Genomic DNA, 9,179 nt, shown 5'->3' on the forward strand with positions numbered 1-9,179 from the left:
GCCAGGCTCCTCTGTCCATGGGATTCTCCAGGCAAGAATACAGGAGTGGGTTGCCATTCCCTTCTCCAGAGGATCTGCCTGACCCAGGGATCAAACCAGGGTCTCCTGCATTGCAGGCAGATTCTCTACTGTATGAGTTACAAGGAAGTCCCCTTCAGGGAAGGCTATGTACTATATATCTATATCTATATCTATATCTATATCTATATCTATATCTATATCTATATCTATATGTAGGGCCATGGACAAAGGATTAAGGGTGGAGACATAGACAAAACCATGTATTAATAAAACCCTGGGTAGAACTGGGGTGTGGTTTTGGGGAAGTCAAGGCTATGGTTTTTCCTGTGGTCATGTATGGATGTGAGAGTTGGACTGTGAAGAAAGCTGAGCGCTGAAGAATTGATGCTTTTGGACTGTGGTGTTGGATAAGACTCTTGAGAGTCCCTTGGACTGCAAGGGATTGAACAAGTCAATCCTAAAGGAAATCAGTCCTGAATATTCATTGGAAGGACTGATGCTGAAGCTGAAACTCCAGTACTTTGGCCACCTCATGCGAAGAGTTGACTCATTGGAAAAGACTCTGATGCTGGGAGGGATTGGGGGCAGGAGGAGAAGGGGACGACAGAGGATGAGATGGCTGGATGGCATCACTGACTCGATGGACGTGAGTCTGAGTGAACTCCGGGAGTTGGTGATGGACAGGGAGGCCTGGCATGCTGCGATTCATGGGGTCGCAAAGAGTCAGACACGACTGAACGACTGATCTGATCTGCTCCTGGAACAGGCTGAGGGGCAGCCAAACACTGCCCAGGCCTCAGCCAGTTTACTGGGCAGCCCGTGTGCCCCCTGGCCCACAGATGCCCCCTCATTGCCTCTGGATCCAGTTCACTCCCCCTGGGGTGAGGGCTGCCCATGCTGGGCAGAGTGGGAAGTGGGGTGGGGGGTACAGAGCCAGCTCAGACCAGCAGGATGTCTGGACGGGGCAGGGCAGCCATCAAAGAGGGGCCGGAGGAACAGGGTCTGGGGCTCTGACGGTGTGTCAGAGCTGCACCACAGGCACGGCCGCCCACACCAGGGGCTGGTCCAGCATGCTTCCCTCCAGCTCTGCCACCCTCTGGGGCAAAGGTGCCAGAGTAGGGGAGAGGGGTGCATACTTACAACGTGGAACCAAGTTAAGACCAACAGTCAGGGCTTCTGCTTAAGTGCCTCGGGACACGCCTGGTCCAGTAGGGTGTGGACAGCCACAGAGCACAAGAAAAGCCTCTGCTCATACTTGGCTCTGGATCTAGCCTCCGTCTCAACTTCCCACCGTGCTGCCAGCTGCCAGTACACCCTGGGGAAGCCACGACCTTGGCCCACTCTGCTCCAACTCTGTCCCAAAGCCTCTAAGCACACAGACTGCACAGGGACATGTCCACACAAGGACACCCCTGCAAGACTGGTACAGGTAACTTCTTTCATACAGTTGGAGGAAGTTAAGCAAATTGAGAAGACAGAGAAATTTGTTTCAAGTTAAAGAACAAGAAAAAAAAAAAAAGCCCTGCAAAAATAGCTAATAAGACAGATAACTCACCAAAATAATTTACCATATTTCAAAGAATTAGTAATAAGAATTCTAACTTCACAAGGGAAAAGAATAGATGAACACAATGAGAGTATTAAGAAGTATGCTGCTGCTAAGTCGCTTCAGTCATGTCCGACTCTGTGCGACCCCATGGACTGCAGCCTACCAGGCTTCTCCGTCCATGGGATTCTCCAGGCAAGAACATTGGAGTGGGTTGCCATTTCCTTCTCCAATGCATGGAAGTGAAAAGTGAAAGTGAAGTCGCTCAGTTGTGTCCAACTCTTAGCGACCCCATGGACTGCAGCTTACCAGGCTCCTCAGTCTATGGGATTTTCCAGGCAAGAGGACTGGAGTGGGGTGCCATTGCCTTCTCCCATTAAAAAGTATAACTAGAAAATTTTAAAAACAATAACCAGTCAGAACTGAAGAATATGATAACTCAGAGAAAAAACACACTAGGAGGAAATAACAGCAGGCTAGGTGATACAGTGGAGAAGGCGATGGCACCCCACTCCAGTACTTTTGCCTGGAAAATCCCATGGATGGAGGAGCCTGGTGGGCTGCAGTCCATGGGGTAGTGAAGAGTTGGACGTGACTGAGCGACTTCACTTTGACTTTTCACTTTCATGCCTTGGAGAAGGAAATGGCAACCCACTCCAGTGTTCTTGCCTGGAGAATCCCAGGGATGGGGGAGCCTGGTGGGCTGCCGTCTATGGGGTCACACAGAATTGGACACGACTGAAGTGACTTAGCAGCAGCAGCAGCAGGTGATACAGAATTCAGAAGTAATCTGAAAGATACCATTATTGAAATCATGCAATAAAAATAGCAAAAAGAAAAGCAAATTTTAAAGAAGATAATAGTATAATGGGAGGGAGGCTCCAACGGGAGGGGACCTATGTATACGTGTGGCTGATTAGTTTTGTGGTACAGCAGAAACTAACACAGCATTGTAAAGCAATTATCCTCCAATTAAAAAAAGAGAATACTTTAAAGGACCACTGGGACAACATCAGGTATACTAACATCCACATTCTAGGAGTCCCAGAAGGAGGAGAGAGAGAAAGGGGCAGAAAAGACATTTGATGAAATTCTGACCCCAAATAACCAGAACCCAAAGAAGGGAAAATTATCCAGGTGCAGGAAGCACAGTCTCAAACAACATAAAACCAAAGCTGCCCACACCAAGATGTATCACAGTCACAACGGCAAATGTTACAAAGAGAGAATTCTCAAGGCAGCAAGAGAAAAACAACATGTCACAGACAAGGAAAACCACATCAGATTATTGGTTGATTTTCCTGCAGAAATTATGTAGGCAGAAGACTATGCCGTGATCTTTCTGAAATACCAAAAGGAAAAAAATGCAAGATAACCCACAAGATTATCATTCAGAATTGAAGGAGACCTAAAAAAACTTCTCAGACAAGCAAAAACTAAAAGAATTCATCAATAATAAAATAGTCAGAAAAAAAATGTTAAAGGATCTTCTCTAAGTGGAAAAAGAGATGCCACCAAGACGTAAGAGTTTATAGGAAAGGAAGAATATGACATCAAGAACACAATATGTGTGAGAGGAGAGTAAAAAAAGCAGATCCTTTAAAATGTGTTTGAACTTATATGGTTATCAAATTAAAATGAGGAAATACAGCTTGAATTTAACACATATGGACCCCACAGGAATCACCAGTTAAAAATCTACAATCAATACGCAAAAACGAGAGAGAAAGGAACACAAGCATACAACTAAAGAAAATCTTTAAACCACAAGTTGCTGTTGTTCAGTTACTCAGTCACGTCTGACTCTGTGACATGATGGACTGAAGCGTGCCAGGCTTCCTTGACCTTCACCCTCTCCTGGAGTTTGCTCAAACTCAAGTCCATTGAATCGGTGATGTCACCCAACTGTCTCATCCTCTGTCGGTCCTTTCTCCTCCTGCCTTCAATCTTTCCCAGCACCGGGGTCTTTTCCAATGAGTTGGCTCTTCACATTAAGTGGTCAAAGTATTGGAGCTTCAGCTTCAGCATCAGTCCTTCCAAAGAATATTCAGGGTTGATTTCCTTTAGGATTGACTGGTTGGATCTCCTTGCAGTCCAAGGGACTCTCAAGAGCCTTCTCCAGCACCACAGTTGGAAAACATCAATTCTTCAGTGCTCAGCCTTCTTTGTGGTCCAACTCTCACATCTGTACTTGACTACTGGAAAAACCAAAGCTTTGACTATACGGATGGACCTTTGCTGACAAAGTGATGTCTCTGCTTTTTAATCCACTGTCTAGTTTTGTTATAGCTTTTCTTCCAAGGAGCAAGCGTCTTTTGATTTTGTGGCTAGAGTCATTGTCCACAGTGATTTTGGAGCCCAAGAAAAATCCAAGTGACTTTTGTCATTATTTTCATTTTTCCCCATCTATTTGCCATGAACTGATGGGACCGGATGCCATAAACTGTTTTTGAATGTTGAGTTTTAAGCCATATTTTTCATTCTCCTCTTTTACCTTCATCAAGAGGCCAGGCAAAGAAGAATAAAAGAACAGCACAAAACTAGGGGAAAGAAAACAGAAAACAAGTAACAAAATGGCAATTAGTACAATCCTATCAATAATCACTTTAAAAGCCAGCGGAATAAACTATCTGGTCAAAAGATGGATTGGCTGATTGATTTAATAATAATAAAACACAAATCCATCTATATGCTGCTTACAAGAGACTCACTGCAGAGCTGTGTCTTTAGACACAGAGACTGTCAGCAAAGGGATGAAAAAGACATTTCATGAAAATGAAAATGATGAGACAGTGGGGGATGGCAATACTCATATCAGACAAAATAAACTCTAAAATACAGTCTATAACAAAGGACAGAGAAGAGCAGTACAGAGTGTTGAAGGGGTCAATGCAGAAAGAGAATATAACGTTGGTTAACATATATGCACCAGGATGTTGAGGAGTATAATTGATGCTATTGCTCCATCAGCATGGCATTTCACCTTGAGTATGTCTGTGATTAAGATCATTTTTATTTTTACCTCTACTCTTTCGCAGATCTCAGCCATGGGCAGTTTTCCATGCTTTGGAAAGGGACAGCAGTTATTGTTTTAATTAATTTCTGAAAACCAGGAGATCACAGACTCTTTTTTTTACTTTATTTTCTGCAGGACATACAGTTTCTGTGGCAAATAAATGCTGAGGTACAGAAAATGCCATACCTTTTTATTGTTACATACATGTGACAGTAAATCTGGGGTTTGCTGGATGGTGAGTAATGAATGAATTGTCTTCCATTGATCCACCAGACCTGTTGTGTACATTAGACATGTCATATATCCACAAAGTCAGGGTTCTTCCTTGTTCAAAAAGAGTTTTTGAACAAATAATAAGATAAATTATTTGAATTTCTGTATATTAGAACAATAGTCCTTGATATCTGTTTCTACTGTGAATGCCAAAATTCACATGAAACCTTCCAGATACTGTCTAAGAGAGACTCTTTTTGGTCTGGAGAATAAGCAAAGGGTCTTCTGATGTGGAGGTCTTTTCTCCCAGCATGGTCCTAAGCTGTCCTCCATTCACATGCTTGTATATGCCATTATGTTAAAACTTTTGCACTTGTTTCTCTTTTATATCAACAATTGGATGCTGAGACCTCAAAGCAGTAACCCTCTTTTTCCTCTGGAGCTGAGCTGACCACAATTCAGGCAGCTGGACTTGAATGCACAAGGGACTTGAAACAATGGGTGTCTCTGTGGAGCTAGTCCCTGATGATGGGGATACTCCCAAGTCTTGGTTCTGTATCTAGAATAGAGTATGTTCTTCAGCTACCATTTCCTTGAAAGATCATGTTTGAAATGAAAAACTGTGCTTCCTTCCCACTCATCTGAATTTGTGGGTGCAAATCATGAACACTATAGTGAGAAGACTTTTCTAGTTACCGGATCAAGAACAATAGATGTACTTGCTTCAGGACATGAAGACTGTGTTTTTATTGAAGATGGATTGGATGAACACCCAGCAGATATTGAAATGCACGTTACCTAAAAAGAGCTCCTTGAATGCTTGTTTGAGAATCTGAGCATTTCTTATACATTATTATCAACTGCTTCTATAAAAAGATGATGTTTATTGATATAGCACTTTATTCCTATTGTGATCTGATCACACTTGTCCTCTGATTGTTACTGGCCTTCAAGTTCCCTCAAACTCTGAGATCCAGTAGGTGTAAGAATACAAAGATGAAGAAGAACAGGTGGTGGTTCTGAGACATGGAGGGGAGGGAACAGAAGCAGGAACCGGGGAACATGACCAAAGCACCAGGGCCACCGTCATCTGGAGCTTACCATCATCCTGTCCCCACAGTTACTATGGTTTGGGATATATTGTGTAGAAAACTGAAGTCAAAGAGAAGCAGAAGTTGGTATTGGAGGGTGTGGAGAAAATACACGAGAGTGCTTGGTACGATATTTGTGAAAGAATGTGTTTCCTTTCCTGTGTGTTGGCTGCTCACACAGAGACTGCAACAGTTTCTACCATATCCATGTCTGAGTGAGTGAGTGAAGTCACTCAGTCGTGTCCGACTCTTTGCCACCCCATGGACTGCAGCATACCAGGCTTCTCCATCCATGGGATTTTCCAGGCAACAGTACTGGAGTGGGGTGCCATTTCCTTCTCCAGAGGATCTTCCCCACCCAGGGATCTAACCCGGAACTCCCGCATTGCAGGCAGACGCTTTACCGTCTGAGCCACTAGGGAAGCCTCGTGTGCTGGTTGGGAAACACTAGGACTAGTTCAGGAGAAGGCAATGGCACCCCACTCCAGTACTCTTGCCTGGAAAATCCCATAGATTGAGGAGCCTGGTAGGCTGCAGTCCATGGGGTCGCACAGAGTCGGACACGACTGAGCGACTTAACTTTCACTTTTCACTTTCATGCATTGGAGAAGGAAATGGCAACCCACTCCAGTGTGCTTACCTGGAGAATCCCAGGGACAGCAAAGCCTGGTGGGCTGTCGTCTATGGGGTTGCAAAGTCTGACACGACTGAAGCGACTTAGCAGCAGCAGCAGCAGGAGGACTAGTTCAAGGTGTAAATCCAAATGCTCTTAGAAAATGATTTGAATTCAGTAGGGAAGAGAAATGGCGGTAGCCAAGACAAACTCAGAAAGAGTGAGGAAATAAAAACACTTTACATTTTGCATCACTAGGAAGGGATAATCAAAAGTTTAATTATGGACATATTAAGGAATAAAAAGTAAAGATCACCAAGAGACCTTGGTGAATCAAGCAATTTGAAAATAAGATTTTTAGGGTGTTTCCAGGAAGTTCCATGCTATTCAATTTTATTGGAAATGCAATTTGCAAAGTTTTTTTCCCCTTTCTGTGGATTGTCTTTTTAGTCTTTTGATAATTTCTTTGATACAAAAACATTCTGAATTTTGACAAAATTTATTTATCTACTTTTCTGCCTGTGCTTATTATGAAACATCAAATCTAATATCCTGAAGCCTTCCCTCTAGTTTTTCTCCCAGGAGTTTCATATTTGTGTCTTGTATGCTTAGGTCTTTGATGCATTTTGGTGTGTGTGTGTGTGTGTGTGTGGTTTTGTGTGTGATATAAGTTAATGGGTAACTTCTTTATTTTGAATATAGATGTGAAGTTTATTCAGCATTGTTTGTTAAAAAGACTGAATTTCCCTTGTAAACGGTCTTTGCAACCTTGTCGATTATCATATATTATGTTTGTGTTTATTTCTGTATGAGTTCTATTTCATTAATCTTTATATCTGTCTTTATGCCATTACCCACAGTTTTGATTATAGTAGCTTTGTAGTTAATTATGAAAGCTCAAATTGTGAGAAACCAAATTCTGTTCTCTGTTCTTTCTTTACTTTCTACTTTCCAAGATTTATTTCTTCGTTTTCAAATTGTTTTGTCCATTCAGGGTCCTTTGTAATTCCAGGTGCATTTTAGGGTTAGTTTTTCTACTTCCCCTTCCTCCAAATAATGTTGGCATATATAAAGTTCAACTGAAGGTGTAGATCACTTTGATTAGTTTTTTCATCTTAATATTAAGTCTTTCATTCATGAAACATGGTTGCGTTCCATGTATTTTTGTCTTTACTTCCTTCAAACAAATTTTATATTACTAATCATTCTTTTTTTTTTGCCTTTTTGGTTATTTCCAAATGCATTATTTTTTCATGTTTTTTTCCCAGTGGAACTGCTTTAAAGTTTTTCTTTTCAGATTGTTCATTATTAGTGTATAGAAATGTAACTGACTTTTCTGTTTTGAAATTGCATCCTACACCTCTGCTAAAATTATTTATTAGCTGTAACTGTTTTTTGTTTTATCTTTATGGTTATTACATACATGATCATGTCATCTCAGAACAGAGATAATTTTACTACTTTTAAATGCATATTATTTTTTTTATTACTGTAGCTGAAACTGATGATTGTATGTTTACCATGAGTGATGAAAATTGGTAAAATTTTATATTATTGATCTTAACCAAAAATGCTTTCAGTCTTTTATCACTGAGTCTGATGTTGTGGTTTTTCATGTATAGGCTTCATTATGTTGAGAAAGCTTCTTTCTCTTTCTGGTTTATTGAATTTTTTTTATCATAAAAGGATATTGAGTTGTGTCACAGTCTTTTTTCCACATCACTTGTTATTATCATGTGATTTTCCCCCTTCTTTTTGTTAATATGGTGTATTGCCTTTACTAAAATAAATATGTACACAGTTGCTGCCTAGGGAAGAGTCTCATTTGGTCATGGTGTATAATTTTTAGTATGCTCCTGAATTCAATTTTCGAGTATTTTATTGAGAATTTTTGTAGCGATCATCATGTGAAACATCTGTCTGTAGATGATTTTTCTGTAGTATCTTTGTCTGGGATTGGTCTCTGGCTAATGCTGGCCTGATAGAATGTGTTGGAAAGTATTCCTTCCTCTTCAATATTTTTTGGAGAATTTAAGAATGATTGCTGTTAATTCTGCTATAAATGCTCAGCAGAATTTACTAGTGTGGTCATCTGGCCCTGGGCTTCTCTTTCTTGAGAGTCTCCTAATTATTGATTCAATCTGCTTGGTAGGAATAAGTCTACTCAGGCTTTCTGTTCCTTCAGGATTTTGTCTTCATAGACTGTGTGTCTCTAGAAAATTTCCATTTCAACTACATTATTCAGTGTGTTGGCATACAGTTGTTCACAGCATCTCTTTCTATTTCCTCATTGGTCTTCTGTCTAGTTGTTTTATCGATTATTGAAAGTAGATATTGATGTCTCCAACTAGTGCTATAGTGCTGCCTATTTTTCCCTTCAATTCTATCTATCTTGGCTTCATATATTTTGGAACTCTGATGTTTGGCCCATCTATGTTTGTAATTTCTCTATATTCTTTTGGATTGACCATTTATCAGTATAGAATATCCTTCTTTGTCTTGTCTTCCCTGGTGGCTCAGAGGTTAAAGTGTCTGCCTCCAATGCAGGAGACCTGGGTTTGATCCCTGGGTGGGGAATATCCCCTGGAGAAGGAAATGGTAACCCACGCCAGTATTCTTGCGTGGAGAATTCCATGGATGGAGAAGCCTGGTAGGTTACAGTCCATGGGGTCACAAAGA

Source organism: Bison bison, unplaced genomic scaffold (assembly GCF_000754665.1).
Source record: "Bison bison bison isolate TAMUID 2011002044 unplaced genomic scaffold, Bison_UMD1.0 scf7180017864063, whole genome shotgun sequence".
Classification (NCBI taxonomy): Eukaryota; Metazoa; Chordata; class Mammalia; order Artiodactyla; family Bovidae; genus Bison; species Bison bison.